Source organism: Lathyrus oleraceus, chromosome 3 (assembly GCF_024323335.1).
Source record: "Lathyrus oleraceus cultivar Zhongwan6 chromosome 3, CAAS_Psat_ZW6_1.0, whole genome shotgun sequence".
Classification (NCBI taxonomy): Eukaryota; Viridiplantae; Streptophyta; class Magnoliopsida; order Fabales; family Fabaceae; genus Lathyrus; species Lathyrus oleraceus.
The window spans coordinates 35,594,671-35,622,040 of record NC_066581.1 but is presented as its reverse complement, the minus strand read 5'-3'; the positions used below and the strand labels follow the sequence as shown (position 1 = coordinate 35,622,040).

Here is a 27,370-nt window from a genome sequence, read left to right as displayed (position 1 = left end):
GTGCATATGTATGTTTGGATTAGCTACGAAATTTCAAAAACGCGCCAGGTTAGGGTTAGATCCAAAACGCTACCGTTTTGGTGTTAGCGCGCGTTTGAAATTCAAAAAGGCGCCTGGTTCGATTCCGAGCGAGAGAACTTCTTCAAATTGCCTTGCCTTTTTCTCCTTTTCCATCATTATGCCATGCTTGGTTCATTTTTGATTTCACATTTTTCTATCAACTTCAAAAAATTATTTAAAAATGAAAATTTATCCAAATGACCTCCAATTTTTTGCATCATGATCCTCATTCTGTCTACTTTTTTATGATCATTAAAATGCAAATTGTGCTTGGCTAGAAAAATGATTTGTCCTAGGGTGATTGAACATGTGTCCATTTGTGCTATTGCCTTATTCATTTGATCATAAAATGCTCAAAAATGATCCAATGCTTCTAAAATTTTGTGTGTGATTTCTAGACATGTTGAATGATGTTTTGGCCTTGGTTTGAGATTTTTACCATGATTCATCTCTGTTTTATGCTTATGCTAATTTGGTGTGACAATTTGTGTCACACATGTGCTTGTCTTGATTGATCAAAATGATTGCCATGCCTAATGATGTCCAATGCCTCTAATTTTTTGTGTGATGATCATGTTATATGTCCTGTTTACTCATGAGTTTTTCCAAAATTATTTGTGTCATTTTTGATTTGATGTGCATTTGTTTCTTCTGATGTCTCAATGTGATTACCATTTGCATGCCTTGCCATGTTTTGTTCATGAAATGAATATGATTAATGATTTTGATGTGGAACTTTTTAAGATGTGTTCCTGATTGAATGAAGATGATTCATGTTAAATTTCATGTTCTGTTTTGAATGTTTGACCCTCTTTTGACCCTAGGCTTTGACCTAGTGGTTTGGACTCACTATTTGGATTGTGGATTTCAGGTTCAGATGCACATTGCCATGATTGGAGTGACTCATTCATTTGAGTTTGGTTAATTGGTTGATGATTGGCTAACATTGTGTTGTTTTGTAGGTTGGTACCAATTTATTTGTGTTGTGCCTTATGGCTTGCACATTGGTGCCTGATGCATTGCCTGTCTGTTTATTATTGCCTGATGACTGTTGATTGTTTGTCTGTACAGTTGAACTGATTAGTTTAGATTTTTCACAGGTACCTAAGTTGCTTAGAGTTCATTTGAACTTGCTTTTGCTTTTCTTAGTTGCTTAACCACTGAGGTATAATTCCTTTGACTTCATGTAGTCTGGAAGACCTGTCCTGTTATGTGGGCAGGCACCTGTCTGAAGCCCTCCTTAAGAGGCAATGCTTGTGAATGTTTACTTTTGTGCCAAGCAGGTAAAGACCTCTTAAGAGGCAATTGGCAGATAAAAGAGATGTGTAATCTATCTCCTGCTACTCAGTGTGTCATTCACTTTGCTCACACACCTTGTGTTGATGCATTGTGGATAATAACCCAAGGTCATGTTGTGTCAGTCACTTGTGGAGAAGAGTTCCTACATTCTGAACTCCCACACATTCTATTTTGAGTCAAGCTCTCCCAGGCCAGGGATAAGAGCTGTGAGGTCTTACTCTCACTTCCTATTTCATCTGCTTCATCCTAACTCTCAATGTTAGGGTTAAGAGCTAACCGCACCCCATTCCAGTTGGCTTGCTTATGCAGCCTAGCTTTGTATGAGCCCAATTGATTGCATATAGTGTGTGTGCTTGTTTATTGTGCTTGTGTTTGTTTGACTGTGCTGTTTAGGATAGCTTGCTCCCTGTGCAAGTTAGATAGAAACCTCAACCTAGGGCCATTGTGGATTACATGATAACTATTAGGCTCGAGTCAGGCTCCCTTCTAGTTTGTCATTTCCCAGTCTCTGGTTAGGTTAGAAGTTCTTTCCCTGCGTAGGGGAACTACGTCGCCCTGATCCTCATACCAGATGAGGTACGTAGGCAGGAGATGAGTTGATCTCTCCGGGCGCCCTTTTTCTTTTTCAACCCTTTGCGTGTGTTAGGAGTCTGACGTAAGTCCAGCGATTGGCAGTTGGTTTCCTGTGTCTTGTTTGCTTGTTGGAGTCTGACGTAAGTCCAGCGATTGGCAGTCGGTTTCCTGTGTGTGTGTTTGTTGGTTCGGAGTCTGATGTAAGTCCAGCGATTGGCATTCGGTTTCCATGTTTGCCTGTTTGTGTGGAGTCTGACGTAAGTCCAGCGATTGGCAGTCGGTTTCCTCTATGGTTTTGTTTGGCGTACGTTAGCCGAGCTACGAGTGCTCTGATTCTTCTCTGGTCAGAGAAGATACGTATGCATAGGATGCGACATCCTAGCGAGCACATTTCCCCTGTCCCGAACTACGTCGACTTTGATGTCTATGCTTGACAGGCTACGTAGGCCCAGGATGCGATATCCTGCCGAGTTCCGTTTCTTTTGTCTTTCTGTGTTTCCTTCCAGCCTTGTGCAGTGTGTGAGCAGTTTCTAGCAACCTTATCCTTTCTTTTGTGCGTGGATCCCGTCGAGTACGACGGATGCGTAGGGGTGCTAATACCTTCCCTTCGCATAACCGACTCCCGATCCCATCTCTCTCTGGTCGCGAGACCATGTCTTTTCCAGGTTTACTTCGAGCATTTCCTTTCCCTCTTTTGGGATAAATAACGCACGGTGGCGGCTCTGTTTGTTTAGTCTTTTTTCCCGCCGGTTGTTTTTCGCGGATGCGACAGTTAGTTTTAATGGTTGTTTTGCCTTTTTTGATTAACAATTATGCATCAACTAAAGATACAATAAAAAACTAAAAAATAAAGCAATAAAAAAGTAAAAGAAATAATAAAAGAGGGGGTACACTATCAATTCAAGATGTAAAAGAATTAAAAAAACTAAAGGAAATAAAAGAAATAACAAAAATAAATAAATAAAGCAATAATAAGAAAATAATAAATAAAAAAGTATATACAGAAGATAAAAATCGACTAAAAATGAGGGTGTAATTAGAAAAATGATCTGGGCACAAATAAATGAGTCTCACAAAGGCGCATTGAGCAATTAGGAGGTGTGAAAGAGACTTCATCTTCTCCAACCTCATATTTGGTTATTATTCGCGTAGCAACAAAAATGGAAGAAAATGAGTTCCAACGAAAACTTAAAAACACTGAAACTTTCTCAATTTTTCACATAATTAAGCAAATAAATAATGAAAATTTATCTATTCGATCTCACGAACATAATGGTATATTAAAAATCAGTAAATAAATAATTTTTTTTGAAAATTAATAAAAATGCAATAACATATATTTGCTTGATTTGACCATTTTATTCACCCTCATGACAAACGAACCATGGATTCATGTTCGAGGTCACATTGGGAAGCTATTAGATACATTATATAAAACAAACATCATTTACATTTTACCCTTTTTGTTCATGAAGGTTCAAGAACACTTTAAAGTCTTGATTTTGAATCAATAAAGTTTTCATACAAAATAGTGGTAATTAATTAAATGCAACAAGAATAATAATGCAAATAAAACAAAATAAATAAAAATTAAATCATACTGAATCACTTTTGCTCATGGAGGTTCATGAATACTTTAAACTCTTAGATTTTGAATTAATTGAGTTTTCATATAAAATGGTGATTATTAAGGTACTAATTAAGTGTGGTAAGAATAATAATGCAAAGAAAATTAAATAAACAAAAAGTAAATCACATTTAATCACTTTTGCTCACGGAGATTTAAGAATACTTTTCAACTCTTGATTTAAAATTAATTGAGTTTCCATGCAAAATGGTGATAATTAAGGTACTAAATAAATAAAGCAAGAGTAAAAATGTAATAGAATTAAATAAAGAACAAGCATAATAGTCTACTTATTCAATAAAAAGAAAGAAATGACTTGAAAGAAAATAAAGAGAAAAATAAAGAGAGTTTTTGGTTAGTTTTTGTGAATGATTTGTGGTGTCATTTGTGAATAAGAATGGTCTTATTTATAGGCTCTAAAAAGTGTAGTTTATGAATTATGGAAAGAGTGTGAGTGTCTTCTAGAAACTTATTTAATTAAATAGTGAATAATGATGTAATATATATATGGAATAATAATGTAATAAATAAAGATATTTTGGGTTTTCTAGAAACATTGATTTTTTTTATGATACATGAAAATGATTAATAAAATCCAAATGGATATTTTGATTAATAATATATGTGTGGTTTTTGTTTGAGAATTTCTTCGAACATGTCATGGGTTTTTGTTTGGTCAATCTTCACCCTTAAAGCAAAATACGGAAGGCCAGTCAGATCTGAATGTACATATGAGCATTCATACAAATCAACATCTTCGTCAAACATATAAAGAGACGATTCAACAAATATAACTGATGCATAAGCCATTGACAACACTATAGACCATGCATCAACTTTTGCCTCAACAACTTAAGTTCCAACATTTTGAATCCTGACAGTTAACTCATCAATTTCTTCTTCAGTGAAGCTTTCCGAAGGTTTTGTATTTGATAATAGAGGAAGAATAGTAATTCCAAAATGGCCCCTAACAACAGGAACATCTACATTAATCAGCCTCGGGTTCTTCTTCTAAGCAACAAAGGTGTTTGCCCTTACAACATCAAGTGTACTAACAACAAAAAGATTTTTAAGATGATAAACACCTTTTTGTTTCAGAATTTCAGCAACAATAGGGACATTAGAATTCACTGGATTACTGATAATATGAATAAAAGCTTAGGACAATTATCTGCAACAACAAAGACCAAGTATCTGACTATATCGACATTAATGTTGAAAAGGTCATCACGAGTCATTCCAGATTTCCTAAGAACACCAACAAGTATAACAATAACATCCACGCCTTTCAAATAATTCGCTAACTCAGCAACTCCTATGATGTCCACAACTTTTGAAAGAGTGTTGCAATGACTGATATCAATAATAATCCCTTAACATTCACGATATCATAGAGATGCGGGTCGAAAACCAAAGGCGACATCTTGATGAGAAGTGATAGTGGATGACCAATCTCTCATGCATCACCGAGAACCACTACTTTGTAGGCTGCTTGTTCCTGTAAGTTGTGGTTGAGTTTGGGTTTTCTCTTACAACTTTGGGAGCAAAAGTTGCACGAGGAGTAACACAAGCTTTGTTACTGGAGAAAGGTGATTCATAGTCACTTCTGAGAGATGATGACATAGCCTTGAGGCTAGAAAAGATCTTGAAATTAACATGGGAATTTAATTTCAAACCAAAAGGGTTTGATTGAGGAAATGACCTCCCTGTTTGAGCGGTTCCAATAGACAAAGTAGGTGTTGATGCTGATGTTGCCATGTCAAACTATGAATACACAAACTACATTAAGTTTTATTCCATTCAAATCATGAATAATCATTAAGGTAAACTCATCTACATCTTCAACACCAAAAGCTTCTTCTCCAACAACAACTACTTCAACTCCTTCTTCTTGTCAATTACTAAAAGTGTCATGTAAAAGACCTTATCTTTTTCTATTTTTCAGATGCAATTTTGTTGAGTAATTTTCAAATTTAGGGAGGTTTGTAACTTCAACAATCTAACACGTTTTTTTTTTCTAGTCAACCATGCTATTGACTTTAAGTTACGTGGCACGCTACACCAACTTTTATTAGAGCAAGTAGACGCTAGAGACCAAAAATATGGATGAAAAACTTTAAAAAAATCATTATTAATTTTTTTATAGAAACTATAAAATCAAATTTAAGTTAAAAAAATACTAGTTGTGTCTTAAGGCCACAAGTTAAAAAAACTCACTTATAAAAAATTTGTATTGAAAATTATAATAAAAATATTATTTTATATTTTTATTAAAATCAAGTAACAATTTTTAAAATAATATTTCTTCATTTAATTACTTTTAAGTTATTTATAGTCACAAATATATTTAACCCCTATTTGTTTTTTCCAAATTGTTTTTCTTCAAAATAACCACAATTTTCAAATTAAATTCTAAAGTAACCATTTTTTTTAAAAAATTCCAAAATAACAACATTTTAAAACAGATGCACCAGATGAACTGGCGCATCCATTCTCTATCATGAGGAGGCGCCAAGGTTTATGACGCCTGCATTGGAAGCCTCATGAGGAGGCACAAATGCCTCAGACGTCTACATGTCTTGACATCTCACGCGTCTAGCCTATTGTCACATGCATTTTCTATCTCCTTTGTATATATATCTCGCCCCTCAGTCATATTTTTCATACAATCTTACCCTACAACCATATTTTCTTTCATTTAACTCCACTCTCCTTCAAGCTTTTGAGTTTTAACCATGTTTGAATACATTCACAAGTGAAATGTCGATTTAATATTTTTCGTCGTTGCATCTCCTATAAAGATTCGACCTTGGAATATAGATTCGTTTGAACGTCTTAATCGGATGTTGAACAATTGGTTATATGGAGAAATTGGGGATGGTGAAAGGATTAGAAGAATACAACGACTTGTGTCCACGTTCAACAAAAATAGAGAAGTGCGTGAATGGATGGATATTAAGACTGACCAAGACGTTCATAGGATGATGCATTACATGTTCAAAATTGTTTTGATGATTGTAATTGCTTAGTTATTGTATTGTAGTTGTTTTAATTGTTTGTGTTGTTGTTTATGTAATGATATTTCCTCACAAACTTATAATATGAAATAAATTTAGTTTTTCATATATTACAACAGAGGTACATTTGAATTTATCTGGTTGTGCTCGTTCCAATACTAGGACAGTTAGTACGATTGTGACCTGGCTGACGGCATGAACTACATAATCTAACCATTTTGTTAACTGTGTCCATTTCGATTGAATCCGGGTGCTGTTTGGGCGACCCTTTTTCTTCCTTCGCATGACTTTGTTGTGTCAGACGATGTCCCCTTGATATTCTGGCCAGTAATCCTCTTTTGCCACTACGGAAAAACTAATTTTATAAATATTTGATAGGATGGTAACTTTGTAAACGTCAGATAGCAAGTAGGATGGATCCCTTCGAACCTTTGAGCATGTCGCAATGACATGGGAGTAGGGCGAACGAAAGACTTGGAACTTTCCGCAGTCGCACCAACCTTTATCTAGTTCGACTCTGTACTGTCCCATCGACATGCCCTCATTGTGATCCATGGACTCGACAACACTATACCAACCTTTAGTGCGGTCAAACACCATAACCACATGTGTGTTTGCTTTGGCAACTTCATGTCTAATGAATTTCATTGAAGCATCACTGAACAACTGCCTAGATTGCAACACTGAATTCCATTTGGAACGTCTGGTTTCAGACAGTGCCCCTAGTCTGAAATATGTTGCCTTCACCAAAGAGTTAATAGGTAGGTTACAAATGCCTTTGAAGATATAGTTCATTGATTCCACAAGATTTTTTGTCATGTGGCCCCAACATTGACCGTTGTCGTATGCCCTAGTCCACTTCTCCAATGGAATACTATCGATCCACCATACTGCATCTTCGTTTGACAATCTTATTTCTTAGCGGTAGTGTTTGAAAGAAGGTTCTGATAATGCGTAACCTGCATTGACAACCTTCTTTAGCAACATCTTATCTTTGATTTCCTGCATGAAATTCTGAGCAATATGTCTAATACATAAGACATGCGTCGAAGGAGGATTATGCCAGCCATTGTCAATATTATTATGTGCACTGATGATTGAAGGGTGTCTGTCAGAGATCAAACATAAGTTAGGCTGAGGTGCAACGTGCAATTGGAGATTTCTTAGGAAAAAACCCATCCCTCAACAGTCTCCCCTTCAACAAGGGCAAAGGCGATTGAAAAAATGTTGATGTTGCCATCTTGTGCCACTGCCATCAGTAACGTTCCTTTGTATTTCCCGTACAACCATGTACCATCAATTTGTATAATTGGTTTACAGAAAGAAAAACCTATGATGCATGGTTGATACGCCCAGAATAGACGGTGGAATATTCCATTTCCAACAGCACACGTCTCATATGGTGTATACGCGAGAAACGTTCCCAACTTAACAATTGTCCCCTAGAGCATATTATTTTAGAGCCAACATGTATTTTGGGAGTTGTTTGTAAGACTCCTCCCAATTGCCAAACACTTTTTCAACAGCCTTTGTCCTAGCTATCCATGCATTCCTATATGATGGAGTATACTCGTACTCTTACCTAATATGCAGGATTATTGTACTCACCTTTAACGATGGATTGTCGCCAATGACAGACAATATTTCATCGTATATTAGCTGAGAGCTTAATTTCTGATGATCCTGCATTGGGTTTGTCAGCATGCATGTGTGAACTGGACCTATGAATTCAATCTCCCAATAATCGCTCCTCTTCCGGTACGAAGCTGACAACCTAAAAAGGCAGTGCTCATTCGAACAATAAAATTTGTACCTCAATGCGTTAGTTCTATCAACTCTAAAATCAACTGATGGAGTATACTCCTACTATACCCTAATAGTCAAAACAGACGCCCATTCCATAGGCGCATAAAGCAACCTAGACGCCAAGACAATGTGCGTCTCTTTCTTAAAAAGTAACCTAGGCGCCAATGCTTATGGTGTAACACCCATTTTTCTACCCCAAAACACTCAACATATAATCAGAGTAAATAAGCACGCATATAAACAAAAGGGCGTCACATCGACGTTTTCAAAAACTAAAAGCTTTCAAAAACCAAACATCATTCATCATCAATATACAATACACCTGGTCATTTAAAATAACACATTTCAATTATCATGAATATTCAAGAATATGCGTTCGCAACGGAAAATAATGAATACTCATGCATTTCATAAAATGATCCATGTCCCATACCATGATCATCTCTCAATAATCTCCTCAAGATAAACTAAAACCATAGCCAGAATATTTGGCACTATGGCTCCTCAAACAACAAATTTCAAATAAACATGTTCACAAGTAATAGCATAATACGTATCCAAATCAGATATGAGTTCAATACTACTAATCTACCCCGTGTTACATGACCAGAGCATTGACTCATTACTTAGTCTCTAAAACAAGGCACCGAAGCTCTCCATCTAATCTCGAGTGAGCTACCGTCCACTTACTTCAGCAATACTACTCTGGAGTATCTGCACGATGCCATGTAAATCAACATTCAAACAAAAGGGTGAGAATTCAAATCATTATGAAGAAGTATAATAAGGCATAATGATTAAATCAACAACTAACGGAATTCATCACACCTTGTATAACTATGTAAATATACACACAACTACAACTATCACATAAGCACATATTTTGCCAAATTATGTATCCAAACATCACCAAATTCAATTACCATATCTCATACACACATCACAATCACATCAATGCATACATTCAATTATCACATAACTCTAATGTGACTCAATGCAAGACATGTGACTCTATGCATGTGGTACCGCAATGTGAACCTAACGTTTCACCGCTTTCCGATTCAATATCTAGAATCCAAGCCACGCTTCCGATCCGGACAACATCAAAGCCACTACGTCTATTTCCAATTAAGGATCAACGTCTGCTACGCCTATTTCCATTCAAGGATCAACGTCTAATACCATGTGAACCCACAGTTTCACCGCTTCCACCATGAAGCCAACCATGCCATGAATGAATGTACAAATACCAACACATATGCAATTAAGATCATCTCTACCATCTTAACATTCCACATATCACCATAATTCAACTCTATGAACTATCCACCAATGGTACATATACACATTCATAACAATATAGCATTCATAAATATAGGCTAATTATCAACTACGCACACTTAGATTTCATTTCAAATGAATACAACTTTTAAAATCTCAATTTTTCATTTTTTTCACAGCAAATAACCGGTTAACGCTCGGAGGGTAACCGGTTAACATAAAACAGAATCAATTTCCTGCGCAAATTTTCAAGCAAGTAACCGGTTAAAGCTCGGAGGGTAACCGGTTAACATAAAACAGAATCAATTTCCTGCGTAGATTTTTAAGCAAGTAACCGGTTAACGCTCGGAGGGTAACCGGTTAACATAAAACAGAATGCATAATTTTATGCGTTTTTCATCGTTGGAGGACTTTCGGACCTCCGATTTCGATTCCGTAAAAAGCTAAACATTCAGAAAATTATAACTCATACAATACTCTAAGTATATAACGTTAATTTGCAGTTTTAACACAATCAAATCACCACACATCAAGAATACTCATCAAAACCTAACAATTTCAAACAACCATACAAAATTAGGGATTTTAACCTAACATACTTCTACCCATTGACCCAATCATACTAACCCATAATAATAAGGATTCTCCCCCTTACCTCTTCAATTTTCTAGAAACCCTAGTTTCTCTCTTGTTCTTCCCCTCTTCTCCTTACTTTTCCTCTTCTCTTTCTCTAGTGCCGTCAAATGATCAAATGAATCCTACTTCTCACTCTCCTCACCTATTATATTCTAGTATTATATTTGGACTTAAAGAATGATACCTCTAATTTACTTATTAGGCCCAATAATACCTAGTATTATAATATCTCTATTTAATTCAAATAAATTAAACCAACACAATATACACACCAAGTTAATTAATTCAATTATTCATTATATCTCATATCAACTAAATAATTAATTAACACACCAAATTAATTAATATAATCAATTATTATACTACCTAACAACCAATTAATGACTTAACACTCCAAATAAATAAAATAAAATATAATAATAATAATATAAGAAATAATTACTAAAATTGGGTTGTTACAACTCTCCCCCACTTAAAAGATTTTCGGCCTCGAAAATTTACCTCAAACGAACAACTCCGGATACGATTCCTTCATCTTATCCTCGAGTTCCCAAGTAATATTGCCATTGGCGGCTCCGCCCCATATCACTTTCACCAAAGCAATCTCCTTACCACGAAACTTCTTCACTTCTCGATCTTCAATTCGCATAGGTGATGTATCAACCGTCAAATTATCCCGCACTTGAACATCATCTAATGGAACAACATGCGATGGATCCGCAATGTACCTCCTCAATTGAGACACATGGAACATATCATGAAGATTAGAAAGTGATGGTGGTAATACAATCTGATATGCCACTCCACCTATCCTCTCAGAAATCTGATAAGGACCAATGAAACGCGGCGTCAACTTACGCGACTTCAAAGCTCTACCAACACCCGTTATTGGCGTAACTCGAAGAAACACATGCTCATCTTTCTCAAACTCAAGAGCTTTCCTCCTCTTATCATGATAACTCTTTTGACGACTCTTAGAAGACTTCATCTTCTCTTGAATCATCTTAATCTTATCCGTAGTCTCTTGAATCAACTCGGGTCCAACCACAACACTCTCTTCTGATTCGTACCAACACAAAGGAGTTCTACACCTTCTACCATAAAGAGCCTCAAAAGGTGCCATTCCAATACTCGAATGGAAACTGTTGTTATACGTAAACTCGATCAAAGGCAAGAAACTATCCCAATTTCCTCCTTGTTCCAAAACACAAGACCTCAAAAGATCTTCAAGTGACTGAATAGTCCTCTCCGTTTGACCATCAGTTTGCGGATGATATGCCGAACTCAAACGCAACTTCGTACCCAAAGCACTTTGCAAACCTTCCCAAAATCTCGAAGTGAACCTCGGATCTCTATCCGAAACAATGCTCAACGAAATACCATGTAAACACACAATCCTTTAGATGTACAACTTAGAAAGTCTTTCCATCGAATAATCCATCCTCATCGGAATAAAATGAGCATATTTCGTCAACCTGTCCACAACGACCCAAATCGCCTCACAATTACTCAATGTCCTCGGCAAGCCCGAAACAAAATCCATAGAGATACTATCCTACTTCCACTCGGGAATAGATAACGGTTGCATCAAACCAAACGACTTTTGATGTTCAATCTTTGACTTTTGATAAGTCAAACATGAATACACAAATTCCGCTACATCCTTCTTCATACCTTGCCACCAAAACATCTTTCTCAAGTCTTGATACATTTTAGTAGCACCAGGATGAATACTCAAACCACTTCTATGCCCTTCCTTAAGAATCCTCTTTCTCAAATCCGCAACATCCAGAACACGAACTCGATCACGACACCTCATGATACCATTCTCATCAATCCGAAAGTCACCACCTTTGCCTTGATTAATTAATGTCGTAACATCGACTAATTTCAAATCTGACTTCTGACCTTCTCTAATCTCGTCAATAATGCCACACGTAAGCTTCAACATACCAAGCTTAACACACGAAGACGTCGCTTCACAAGCCAAACTCAAATCTCTAAATTGCTCCAACAATTCAAATTCTCGAATCATCAACATAGACATGTGCAATGACTACCTACTCAATGCATCGGCTACAACATTCGCCTTTCCAAGATGATAATTCAAACCAAAATCATAATCTTTCAAGAATTCCAACCATCTCCTTTGCCTCATATTCAATTCTTTCTGATCGAACAAGTACTTCAAACTCTTGTGATCACTAAACACATCAAATCGTGATCCAAACAACTAATGTCTCCAAAGCTTCAACACAAACACAACGGCGGCCAACTCTAAATCATGCGTCGGATAATTCCTCTCATGAACTTTAAGTTGCCTTGAAGCATAAGCTACCACTTGCCCTTTTTGCATCAGAACACCTCCCAAACCCAACACAGAAGCGTCACAATACACAACGAAAGTTTCTAACGGATCCGGTAAAATCAAAATATGAGCCGTAGTCAATCTTCTCTTAAGCTCTTGAAAATTCGCTTCACACTGCGAAGTCCAAATGAAAGCTTGACCTTTCCTAGTCAACTGCGTCAATGGTAACGACAACTTAGAAAATCCTTCAATAAACTTCCTATAATAACCAGCCAAACCAAGGAAACTTCTAATCTCAGCAGCAGACTTAGGAGCTTCCCACTGAGATACAGCTTCAATCTTCGTAGGATCCACAGAAATACCACCACTCGAAATCACATGTCCAAGAAAACTTACTTCACTCAACCAAAACTCACATTTAGAGAGTTTAGCAAATAACTTCCTCTCTTTCAACACCGATAACACAACCTTCAAATGCTCGGCATGATCCTCTTTACTCTTGGAATAAATCAATATATCATTGATGAACACAATAACAAACTTATCCAGATAATCATGAAAAATTCTATTCATATACTCCATAAATACACCAGGTGCATTAATCACACCAAAAGGCATCACGGAGTACTCGTAGTGACCATACCTTGTCCAAAAAGCAGTCTTTTGAATATCCTCAGCCTTTACACGAATCTGATGATACCCAGACCTCAAATCAATTTTGCTAAACACACAAGCTCCAACCAGCTGATCCATCAGATCGTCAATCCTCGGAAGTGGATACTTGTTCTTAATCGTCACTTTATTCAGTTGTCTATAATCAACACATAATCTCATAGAACCTTCTTTCTTCTTAACCAACAGAACAGGTGCACCCCACGACGACACACTAGGACGAATAAACCTCTTCTCGAGCAAGTGTTCAAGTTGACTCTTCAACTCTTTCAACTCAGAAGCGGATATTCGATAGGGAGCCATCGATACAGGACTAGTTCCAGGAACTAAATCAATCGAAAACTCAACCTCACGTTCCGACGATAAATCACTTATATCTTCCGGAAATACCTCCGCAAACTCACAAACTATTGGCAATTCTTCAATCGTCCTCTTCTCACGAATATCCAAAGTTGCCAACAACATAAACAACTCGACACCATCTTGCACCGATTCATCCACTTGCTTAGCAGACACAAACCAATCCTCCTTAGCACCAACCTCAGGGAAAATAACCGTCTTCTCAAAACAGTTGATATACACCCGATTAAATTCTAACCAATTCATACCCAAAATCACATCAAGTTGCTCTTAAGTGTCGCATCCTGCGAAAAAACAACCGGCGGGACTCAAATAAAAACACAACACAGAGCCGCCACTGCGCGTTATTTATCCCAATATAGGGAAAGGAAACGCTCAGAGAAACCTGGAAAGGAAATGGTCTTGCGACCAAAGAGAAAGGGCAAGGGAGTCGGTTACGCAAGGGGAAGGTATTAGCACCCCTCACGTCCGTCGTACTCGACGGGATCCACGTTCTAAGAGAAAGAATAGGTTGCTAAGCATCATACACACACACAGGGAACGCAGGTGGGGTTAGGAGAAGGGAGCTCGATAGGACGTCGCATCCTATGCCTACATATCTTGTCTGGAACAAGAATCAGAGCCACTGTAGTTCGGCTTACGCACGCCAAACAACACAAAACACACAAACAGATGGCAAACATGGAGCCCGACAACCACTTGATGGAATTACGTCAGCATCCGAACCAAAACACACTCAAAAGGGCAAACGTGGAGCCCGACCGCCAATCACTGGACTTACGTCGGCATCCGAACCCAACACACAACAGATAACAGGTAAACACACACAAAAAAAGAAAAAAAGTGCCCGGAGAGACCTCGCACGGTCTCCTGCCTACATACCTCGTCTGGCACGAGGATCAGGGCGATGTAGTTCCCCCTCAAGGGAAAGAAAATCTAGCCAGAAACCAGGGGAAGACACACTACCAGGGAGCTGGACTCGAGCCTAGTGTTGTCATGCATCATCACCCTACGTTGAGGTTTCTACCTACTTGCATAAGCAAACTACTCCTATCCAGGAAGAAAGCAAGCATACAAACATACAGGCATCAATCGAAATAAAACAAGCATTTCAAACAAATATTCACATAGCACACACTATAACCAATCAAGTGAGGCTCAAATAATGGGTTTGACTGCCGAAGCAAGTCATCTGTACATGGGTAGTATTTGCTCTTAACCTTGCCATTACGAGGCTAAGGTGAAGCAGATGAAAGGTGAGTGAAGATTAGACTTCACAGCTCTTATCCCTGACCAGGGAGAGCTTCAGACAAAGGAGCGTGGGTCCAGAATGGAGGGACCCTTCTACGCTCAAAGACTCTGACTCGATTGTGCAACAGCACATGATCTTGGGTTTGTGCCCCAATGCATCAACACACAGCCGTGTGAGCAGAGGGACGACTCACAGAATAGTGGGGGATAGATTGCATATCCCTTGGCTTCCACCAATTGCCTCTTAGAGGTCTTTCACCTGCTTGGCACAAATGTAAACAACCACAAGCATCGCCTCTTAAGGAGGACTTCAGACAGTTGCCCGGCCAAGTAACAGGTCGGGTCTTCCAGACTACATGAAGAATAGAAGTCCTACCTCAAGTGTTTTTAAAACCAAGCAGCAGCAAGCAAGTTCTTAAAGAACTATAAGCGACTAAATGTACCTGAAAACAATCAAGTATCATCAGTGCTCAGACAGACAATCATAAACAGCAAATGTTAACCAGTCAGACTATACAGATAACACACAACAAGGAAAGCTATGAGCTCAAGCTCAAGCTTCACAACCTACAAAACAAATTCATGTTAGTTCTCAACATCAAACAATGTCAATTTAATCCACTTGGCTCAATCTTCTTAAGCATTGTGCTTTTCATCCTGAAAAATCAAGCAAATGTGAGAAACAAGACCACTAGGCCAAGCCTAGGGTCCAAAAGTAAGAAAAAAATCTAAACAGCAAGCAATCTTCAACCAAAATCAAATTAATGCCAAACAAAAGCAAATGCAATTGGTCCCATGCTTATATCATTCACCATATTCATTTCATGACCAAAACAAATCAAACTAGGTCAAAAACAACACCAAACATCCAAACAGAATAACTTCAATCAAAAGCATATCAAAACAATTCCAAAAATCCTCAAATAATTTACACCTAAACAGGACATATTCAAGGTATAGCATGTCAATTTTCAGCTCAATTGGACAAAAGGAACTATGTTAATGAAAATCAAGAAATACAGACACACTTATGTAAGCCAATTCAAGGTATCAACACATACATTCACTTCAAAAATTCATAACAGAGTGAGAACAATTAAGAAATGAATGGGACCAAAACAGGGATGTCCTACAATGTGTCTACAATCAGCACACCAAATTTCACATTCATCCAGAACCATATGAGAATTTCACAAGAGATTTACAAACATGTGTCATACAAGGTTGTACAATGAACCAACAGAGAAGAAAAATATCAATCAAATTGAAAATGCCATGGAAAAATCCAGAAATATTCACATAACATCTCAACATATCAATAATCATCCATGCAAAATTTCACTCCATTTCAACAATCATAGGTCATGCAAATAAATTCAGAAAGTTGACCTAGCTAGGTGTGACACAAATTGTCACACCTAGATTCAAAAAATCATAACTCAATCATCAGGTATCCAAAATTCACAAACTTTACATGTAAATCACCAGCAACATGTCTAGAATCACCATAAAAAATTTCAAGAATTTCTTTTAAGGTATAAGCATTTCACATTGAAAATGGCAAAACATGTAAAAAATACACACAAGTCAAAGTTCTATAGGCAAAGTCAAAATTTCACCATGCACAACCTCTAAAACCATGTCCATAAAAAACTAGAGGAAAAATGGGATCTAACAAAAAAACTCTCATAATTTTCTGATTATTAAAATATTTTTTATGAATTTTTTAAGATTAAAATGATTTGTGTAATATTTATTGAATGTGTTAATTAATTAAATGTTTTTTAATGGCAAACTTGTAATTATCCTCTGCCTGGCCAAAACGCAGGCGTTTCATTTTCTCGCTGGCATGGTGTGATTGGTTGGAAACGGAGGGAAACAACATTTGAAATTTGGCCTGGCAATTGATGAATCAAACAGGAAAAAATCCAGAAAATTCGTCTTCCTCCCCGCGCACTCAAGCTTCCATGTCCAAACTTGGTTTTGCTCATTTCTCCACCAAAATTCACAAACGACATATGGTTGGAAAGGTCTCAATGTCAGGATCACAAATATGTCCTTGACTTTAACTAATTCTTCCTAAATTTTCTGAATCGAACACTTTAGGTTTTGGTATCAAAGCTTTGAATCAACATAACTCAATCTATGTTTCATCATTTTACAAACCAAGCCTAGCATTGGATTCTACATTAAACGCACTTTCAAACGCATATAACAATTCATCAATCCATGAGATTCGAAAAATCACCTTTGTTTGATGACAGCCGTGATTCGTGATGTATTTGCGCGTGGAAGTCCAAAACAGTTGAAGAATGATGATAGGTGAGGTAGATGCAACTTGTAGCTTGGCTCGAATTTGCCTCTAGTGCAAGAAATCTTCAAACACCATAGTTGAACCTCACTTGGACAGTTGAGTTTGGTGATGATTTTGATGTTGCTATGCCAAAACAGTTGAAGCAGAAGATAATTGGAGATTGAAGCAACAAGAATTTTTCAAATTGATGAAGAAATGAGAGAGTTTCGATCCAATTTGCTTGATGTGTTCTTGAGGTTTTTGGTGAATTTGGAGGGAAAAGAGATTGAGATTTTGGGAAATGTGAATTCTGTTAGGAGTTTGTTAGGATTAGGAATATATACCTCAGCTTAATCCACACTTAATCACCTTAATTAGCAAAATGAAATATGATTAGCAAAATGTCACTTTCAAAGGCAAGGGCAAAATGGTATTTTCATATGGGCCTTGTGACAGCTCATTGCCAGCTCACACATGCTCTAAATATCTGTCATGAGCTGTTGCAACTTGTCTCATCTTCATTAGCCATGTATTTTTGATTTTCACTATGCTATGACAAGCTTATGCATTTTTCAAGTTCATTCCAAAAGTGAATTCTTCAACCATTGCACCTTGACCTGTTATGATGATTCAAACCATTTCCAAATAGCATTTGTGAGGTGTTACAAAAATCCCCATTCAAAAATTCCCATTATTTCACAAGTTGGACCATTTTGCCCCTGGATCTTTAACTGTGCACTTGAAATTTGACTTTTTGCATTGACCATTTTTGATGAATTCCAATTATGCACCATGAAAGTACATGTCAAATGGAGTTTGCTCATAAAAAGATCACTCAATTTGGACACTCCATGTGGAAGTTATGCCCCTCTGATTATGGGTCATTTTTGAAATTGAATGGACCATAACTTGCCAACCATACATGGGATTTTCAAGTTCTTGGACATTTTGGAAAGGTGAGAACAAGATCTACAACTTTCATGTTGAACAAATTTTCATTTGAAGCTTCCTTGGACATGTAATTTTGAGGCCAAAAACTTTCCATTTTTGGAAACTTCAATTACAAGTCACTTTCTATTTTTGGCAGTTTTTGTTCTGACTTGATTTTCTCCATTCTTAAGCTTTGACATGTCAAATAACACTTGTTTCAACATGAATGAAGTGTATCCAACTCAATCCCACCTCCAAATCCATCAAATCATGCACAGTTGACCACAGTTGACTTTTTCAATTGATAGATGAATTTGGCCATGCACTGATCAATCTGAGCCCCAATCCTCTGATGAAATGGCTCAAGGGTGAAACCCTAGCCTCAATAATCTCCATACAACCAAATAATGATCCCCAAATCCATTGTAGACCCCATCTCCTTGCTATGCCCTGATTGGCCCAATGCAGTTGATTAGGGTTGACCAGTGGTCAAAACCCTAATCTCAAGATATATGATCAACACTTGATGATATCAAACCATGATGATGATGATGAATCATTGTAATCAAGATGAAGACCAATATCCTTTGAGAACCATGAAACCCTAATTTGGACCTCCACATCCTCAGATGATTAATGACCAGTCCAATAAAAACCCTAGTTTGCACTTTGACCTCCTCATCTTCTGATCAAGACTTGTGAGGATGATTTGCACAATGTAACCACATGATATGCAATATGCAATGCCTAATGACCTAAAAAATGATATGCAATAGGTTATGCTAGTCCCAAGAGAGGAGGGCAAATTTTGAGGTGTTACAGCTGCCCCTATTCAATCCACTGTGAACCTGTCGATATGAATAGCCTCGGCTTTCAGATGATCAGGATGAAGAGTGATTGAATACCAAGAACAGACGAACAATTTGCACTCTGATGGAAAAAATAATTAACAACGCCTGTCAGAATCGGCGAAGAACAAAATCTTTGAAGAAAAATTCGTCCAGTACGGAAAAAGTCGGCCTGAATACCGAAAAACGTCGACCTGGATACCAAAATAAATGGTAACACAGGGATAACTATGGCCTGAACACCACATCCGCTGGGGATTATCATTCCTTTCTTTTTTATGCTTTTCTTGAACCCCGAAATCTTTGCTGATTTCTTTTTCTTGGACCCTAAAACTTTCTGACAATTCTGCTGGCAACGTCGGAAATAACACCAATCACCACTCTGATGGCGACATGTCAGAGGGTATACCTTCAACCAGACACTGACTGATGACCGGGAAGAAACTCGACGTTTACTGGACATCGAACGATGATGTTTTACAGGACATCAAAGAAAACTCGACCAAACATTAAACAATGACTGGGAGAAAACTCGATGTTTACAGGCATCGGACAATGATGTTTACAGGCATCACACAACGATGTTGACGGGACATCAAACAAGGATGTTGACAGGACATCGAACAATGATGTTGACAGGACATCGAACTATGATGTTTACAGGCATCAAACAATGATGTTTACAGGCATCACACAACGATGTTGACGGGACATCAAACAAGGATGTTGACAGGACATCGAACAATGATGTTGACAGGACATCGAACTATGATGTTTACAGGCATCAAACAATGATGTTTACAGGCATCACACAACGATGTTGACGGGACATCAAACAAGGATGTTGACAGGACATTGAACAATGATGTTGACAGGCATCAAACAATGATGTTTACAGGCATCAAATAAGGACCGACCCAACACTTACTGATGTCTGGGAAGAAACTCGACGTTTACTGAACATCAAATGATGATGTTTTACAGGACACCAATCAAGCTCGACCAGACACTTACTGATGACTGGGAAGAAACTCGACGTTTACTGGACATCGAACGATGATGTTTTACAGGACACCAATCAAGCTCGACCAGACACTTACTGATGACTGGGAAATACTGTAGTGCCAAACTCACAATGCTGAACTCCTCGGAGTATCGTCTTCACTGTCCGGCAAAACCAAATCTCAGGCGGTAACCACGGCTTGAATCGCGCTGATCGCGTAACCTTTCCATCTCTGTCCTGACGGAAACATTTCCTCCAATATCGCACTACTGGGGAACATTGCTGATCTGACGTCATGATGCTAAACCCCTCAGAGTAACATCTTCACCATCTGATGAAACCAAACCTTTAAGCGGTAACCACGGCTTGAGACTAGCTTGTGCTTGCAATATGATGCATGATTGATTTTTTCTGCGTAATGCTCCATAATTATGGAAATACTACGCGATTTATTTTTCTATGCAACATGCTATGCTATTCTACATGATGAATGCATAAAAAGTATCCCCCTCAAGGGACTCTTCTGGGGAGCACGAGACACTTTGCTGAGGAACTCGTCAATACTCCGATCTCCACCCTGATGGGGAATAATGCACTGCTGCTGGGAAAAGGCAACCCTTGCTAGGGAAGAACCTCCTTTGCACCCAATCCGCTCGGGAAACTGCTGGGGATAAGAACCACCAACACTCTGTGGGGATACAACAGTCTTCAACTTGCTGGGGATATCAATCCCGAATCTGCTCTGGGAAACCCTCACAGATACCTGACGACTTCACTGGGGAAATGCTCACAAATACTCCGCTGGGGAAATAGCAATCTCCAGGCCCATTGACTGGGGAAGCATCAATCTCTCACCTGCTGGGGATAACCATCCTGACCCTACTAGGGAAGCGAATGCCACTCCGCTGGGAATTACCCATGCAATCCATAGATAAAATCAACTCAGCTGGGGATGCATATATCAGTCTGCTACGGAAACTCCTCTAATCCACTGGTAGGATGAACACTGTTGGAGATCTATTTCATCGAAACCCGCTCCACTCGGGGAATAGCAACCTTCAAACCTGGCTGCTGAGGAAACACCTCTGTAAACCTACCGGGGATAACCATCCTGACTCGGCTAGGGAAGTCACAGACCTTGGATCTGCAGGGGATTTGGTCCTCTAATTCTGCTTGGGGACCTCGCTGGGGAAATGAGAAAAGTTGGTACAGAACACCCGTCGACTCGTCGAACCACGGTATCCAACTCCCAATCTCGTATCAGCTTTCCACTTTTGAGAACTCCCAGACTCGTCTGGACCTTTTCTGCTCCATCATCTTGTATTCCAAATCGCTCCGCGCTCGACGAGAAACGTACTCCTGGGATTTATACATACTTTTCAATTTTCCGACTTTGAAGAGTCTTCTTGATTAATTTCAAAGGTCGTCGGACGTCTCGTCGTCTCTTCGTCCTTTCTTCATGCACTCGTCCTTGATCGGACTCTGCGGGGAATTACATACTTTCAAGTCTTCCGACTTTGAAGAGTCTTCTTGATTAATTTCAAGGATCGTCGTACGTCTCAACGTCTTCGTCATTCTTTCATATATTCATTCCTGAGCGAACTCCCATGGGGATTTGTTTTGCCAAAGCTTCCACATCACAACCTGCAAGTAAGTGAAAAAATACCTAACAGTTCCTGCAAAACAGATTGTTAGATAAAACCGTGCCCCAGGCGTTTCAAGATTTCAACACTTGGGTCACTCAACCTTCCAAATAAGATTTCAAGCTTTCAATCTTATAAGCATGCATTGGAAGGAACCTGTATGTCTTAAAAATGCAAGATTCTTTATCAAAATAATCTGGATGTTTTTGCAATCAAAGCGGTAATGAAAAACAAAAACAAAATTATTTGACTGAATATGCATTTTATTGATTTGAAAAGTGTGGCTCAAATGAGCAATACAAAGGAAGCAATCCCTGAAAAGAGGTAATTGCACTCAAAAGGAAAAATCTATCCTAATGGCAATGTGAAACCCGTGATCTCATCGAGTTCCAACTCAGTTACACCCCATATATCCTCAGACTCTCCGTGCTTTCTGCCTTCTGAACAAGACGTTTCCGATTGATCCCTACCGGGTATTATCCATGATGCTTTAACCAAAGCGAAAACGATCATGCTAGACGCAGTTGTTCGTTTCAATCCCTCTTTTGCCTGGACCGCCCTTTCGGGTTTTCAGCCCACCGGGATACCCTTTTTTGCCCAAGTCGCCTTTTCAGGTTTTCGACTTGCCAGGTGTACAATTTTTCCTTTTATCCCTAATTTTTGCCCGAACCTTTCTTTCTGTTTTTTGGTTCGCCGGGATGCCCATTTTTGCCTGGACTATTTTGTTCTTTTCGTCCAGCGGGTCTATTTATACGAAGTATTTTTTAACTGCGTCCGCATTCACAGGGGATGGAAAATCCTCGCCATCCATGGTCGTTAGCAACAAGGCTCCGCCAGAGAAAACCTTCTTGACCACGAACGGACCTTCATAATTCGGTGTCCATTTGCCCCTTCGATCGTTTTGAGGAGGAAGGATCCTTTTCAGCACCATATCACCTACGTGATATACCCGAGGTCGCACCTTTCTATCAAAAGCACGCTTTATCCTTTGCTGGTATAACTGCCCATGACAGATGGCTGCCAACCTCTTTTCCTCTATCAGACTCAATTCTCCGTACCGGGTCCTTACCCATTCAGCCTCTTGCAATTTCACGTCCATCAGGACTCTCAAAGAGGGAATCTGAACCTCAATCGGCAGCACGACTTCCATATACCAACGAGAAAGACTTCGCCCCAGTAGGCGCACCGAGGTACAATGCCCAGGATACAAGCTTCGTACTTGCCACATTGTCAGCGCATTCAAATGCTATCCGGGAAACGAAGGGAACATGGGATCCCTTTGGCGTAACCAAAGCACTAACTCATCCACATTAACCCCATCAGACATCAGAATCCGTTCGGATTCAGGGTCAGGCCCCTCCTCCGGGATCGGTTACTCTCAATCTTTCGATTAGAGCACCTCGAGATGTCCTCATCAGGGAACTCAAACTTCATCGGTTGATAATCCTCAACGGGTTGCGGATCGATGTAATCAGACAATACACCCCTTGATTGCTTTCTGAGAGCATCACAAATCAGTCAACATTCCTTTGCACTCTCACAACCCGTCCGGTCAATGCTGGATTCTCAAACCCATACTTGATCGGATCCATTCTCGAAATCCACAAAGTGGTATGAACCAGCATATACTATCTCAGTCGGCGAGCAGCCTATGCCAAAGTACATCAAGTTTGCTCGAACAGTGAATGTATTGTTTCACAGTCGGTAAACTTTTTGCTTAGGTAAATTGCATACTCTTTTCGACAAGACTCGTCATGCTGACCCAATACACCTCGTAGACCCCTCGAAGGCCGTCAAGTACAGAATTGATGGTTGTTCCTTCCATGGGAGGCGTCAGAATCAGAGGTTCCTGCAATTTTTCTTTTATTTTTTCAAATGCCGCTTGGCAATCGTTATTTCACCTGACCGTTTGATCTCTTTTTTTTCAACAACTTGAATATTGGTTCACACGTGGCTGTTAGATGAGATGTGAACCATGACAGGTAGTTCAATCTATCTATGAAACCACGAACCTCTCTTTTTTTCCGTTCTCGGTTCAGGCGTTTTTTTTTTTTTTTTTTTTTTTTTAAGCAGGATCAACCTCGATTCCTTTCTCACTCACAATGAACCCCAGCAATTTACCGGACCGCACTCCGAATGTGCACTTGTTCGGATTCAACCTCAGTCTGAACTGTCTCAACCGGTCGAACAACTTGGCCAAATCTACCAAATGTCCCTCTTCTGTTTGGGACTTTGCTATCATGTCATAACATTTGATTTTATGACGAATCATATCATGAAACAAAGTCACCATGGCTCTCTGATACAGGCACTGGCGTTCTGCTTCTTTAGAGGACGGTCTCCTTTACATGGTAGCTCATGCACAACGACATCGGGATCCGACCCTGGCATATCCTGACATGACCGGGCGAAGGTATCCACATGCTTTTCCAACAAGGCTACCATTCTGCGCTTGACTCGCCTCTGAAGCGGCCTCATTTTCTTTCCTTTCTGACCTCGGCGGTGCTCAGAATAATAATCTCAATCCGCTCCGCATGCGGCTGAATCACCTTCTCCTCTTGTCTCAACCACCTGGCTAATTCCAGCAGATCACAATCTTCTTCGCCTTCTTCTTCAGCATGATAGATCGGATTGTCGAAGTCATATGAGGTGTAACCAAATTGTTATCAATGAGATCCGGAGAATTATTTTGTTTCAATATCGGAGCGAGACAAATCAAAAAGGAAAAAACGAAAATAAACATTGCCATTTTTATTTGTTTTTAAAACTGCAAAAATAAATGAAAAACAGGGAACACCGCTTTTTGACTGAAAAACATCCATTTATTAATGATGCAGAAATGTTGCAAATTATGAACATGAGGTGGCCCTTACAATGGACCATTACGTGCCGGGCAACACGTATGGCTTTCATGCAAATAAAACTGAAAACAAGAAAGTACTACTCTTCAGGATGAGCGACCGTGCTGATCTGTTGAAGCCTTCCAGCTTCCTGGTACGCACGGCTTTATCCAACTATCAAACTTGCAGTCACTGTTGTTCTCTCCATCCATTGCACAGGCGTGATCCAAATCTTCAGCAATTGCACTCACCATCGCCTGACCATGTGCCGGCATGGGATTAGCATTCACGTTGGGAGATGGAGCAAAGTTGATTGCTTTGGAGTCTACCAGATCCTGGACAACATTCTTGAATGCTCTACAGCCCTCAATGTTATGCCCCGGTGTACCAGAATGAAATTCGCACTGGGAGTTTTCATCATAATTGGGAGGCCTTTGATCTGATCTCATCGGAACCATCGCCCTCGGCTGAACCAACCCAAGATCCATCAGCTTTTTGAACAGAACAGCATACGTCACGGGCGGCTTATCAAAATGGCGATCAACCCCTTTTCCCCTCACCTGATATCCGGCTCTCTGTTGAGGTGGCTGACGTTGCTGTCGTACTGACTGATTACCAGCAGGGGTGGTTACCGCAGCAGTGTGTTGGTAGTAACGATCCCTACCGTGTCCTCCCTGGGCATACACAACACTTGATTCACCCTCATTCTTGCGCTGACCATTCCCGAATGGCTTCTTCGATGCTGATGACAAAGCATTACCTTGGATTTTCCCCATTTTCAACCAACTTTCAATTCTCTCCCCAGCCACCACAATGTCTGCAAAGTTGGTTACCGGACAACCCACCATCCTTTCAGCAAAAACCCCTTGCAGGGTACCCATGAATAGATCAGACATCTCTCTGTCCACCAGCGGCGGTTGGACTCTGGCAGCCAATTCCCTCCACCTCTGGGCATATTCTTTAAACCCCTCGTTGTTTTTCTGAGACATGCCCTGCAGCTGGGTACGACTCGGAGCCATATCAGCGTTGAACTGATACTGTTTAAAGAATGCATCTCCCAGATCCTGCCAGCTCTTGATGTCAACAGATTTCAGCTTGGTATACCATTCCAAGGATCCTCCGGACAGACTGTCCTGGAAGAAGTACATCCATAGCTTCTGATCAGTCGTATATGCAGAGATCTTGCGGACAAAGGCTTGAAGGTGAGTTTCTGGACAGGAACTCCCATTATATTTGTCAAATGCGGGCGCCTTGAACTTTTGTGGGATCACAATCCCCTCGACCAGCCCCATGTTGGACATGTTGACAAATCCCGGAGTAGCATGGCTTTCCAGAGCTCTTACCTTCTCTGCCAGTAACTGAATTTCTTTGCTCTGTGGCTGGACACCATATTGACCGAATGGCTCATTGTGCATGGAGAATTGATCAGCTTCTCGGTCCTCCTCCCTATCATCATCAGCCCCGAAGAATGGAGGCAACATACTATCCTTCAGATTATGCCCCAGACCGGGCCCACCACCAGTAGCAGCACCAAATCCACCAGCATTGTTGTTTACCATACCCACAGTTGCTCTTTTTTCACCGTCTCTAGATCCACCGAGCCCCTGGTTGGAGACACCATCCAGGTTAACAACACTGTTAGCAACTGAAGCTCGCTCGAGCTTCTCAACTTTGTCAGCCAAAGCTTTCTGACCAACTGCAAAACCCTGCATGATGTTGATCAGCTCAGTCATCTTGTCCTTCAGCTCGAGAATATCGGTATTTGGGAGATCCATCAGTCTGGGAGTATTGCGTCTGGTGAAGTATCTGTGCGGGCGTGTTGAGTGCAAAGGTACAGTTCTACGAGCACGAGCAATGATTCCTGCAAAACAGCAAACAGGTTAATATGCATGAATGCAACGTCTATCCATATGAGGAAGATTCTGTCCTTCGATTCTGGTTTCATCGAGACAGATAATATTTCACCAATAACATTTTGACATCCAGATGTCTCTCAACCAGATTCTCAATCCATAATACTCCCCATATGGCTAGACGTAGGTTTAGTGCAGATGAATGCAAAATGAGAATGATGCAGATGTATGCAATGTACTGGGCCATCCTCCAAGTCATCTGATCATTTGTTGCTCTGAATCACAGCCCTGATCTCTGAACCGATCACAACCATCTGAGGTACTGATTAACCATAAGTCCGACTTGGGAGTTCCGAAATAAACGGAACTGAAAGATACACCATCATCATCATCATCAGACCAACTCTGAGCAGATACCCATGATCTCTGAAACGGCCCGGGGAATCCCGAAATAAACGGATCCCCACTGATAAATACCACGGCCCGGGGAATCCTGAAATAAACGGATCCCCACTGATAAATAACTCGGACAGCACTCCGGCGTCTCTGAAATAAACGGCCATAAATCCGACTTATAAATAGAACTCTGATCCACAGAACAAAAAGTCACCATCTGATCATGCATCTGAAAGAATCACCCTCCCCTCACAGGTAAATTCTAAACAGGTCATCCTAAGGCGGACAATAGTCTCGACAATCGGGCAGAGATACTCAATGGGTTTGCCCTTTCGGGTGTGCCATTGCAGCTCTCCTGAGATCGTCTAAACCAAAGATCCGGGAAATGATCGGTCACCAGAGTCAATAATTCAGATGAAGTAACTATGCCAAAGTGGGGTACCCCACAGAGGAAAGCACTATCAACTGAACCTCGTCCGGCTTGTGGTATGTCACGTTACAACAATATGCTGATTCAGCAAATGAGGAACATGAGACCACACTAGTCCTAGGTGTATACTCGGGCCTGGGTTTTAGCCCCACTCAGAACACCCACCCCAAACAGAGGAACCACCTGCACAGAGGACGGCAACGTGATAGTATGATGCATGCAAATATTTATGCAAATATATACA

General features: G+C 39.8%; 1 pseudogene; it reads right to left on the bottom strand.

The window, feature by feature from the left end:
- Positions 1-4,171: 4,171 nt before the first annotated feature.
- Positions 4,172-5,317, bottom strand: LOC127129511 (malate dehydrogenase, chloroplastic-like; annotated as a pseudogene).
- Between the last annotated feature and the right edge of the window lie 22,053 nt (positions 5,318-27,370).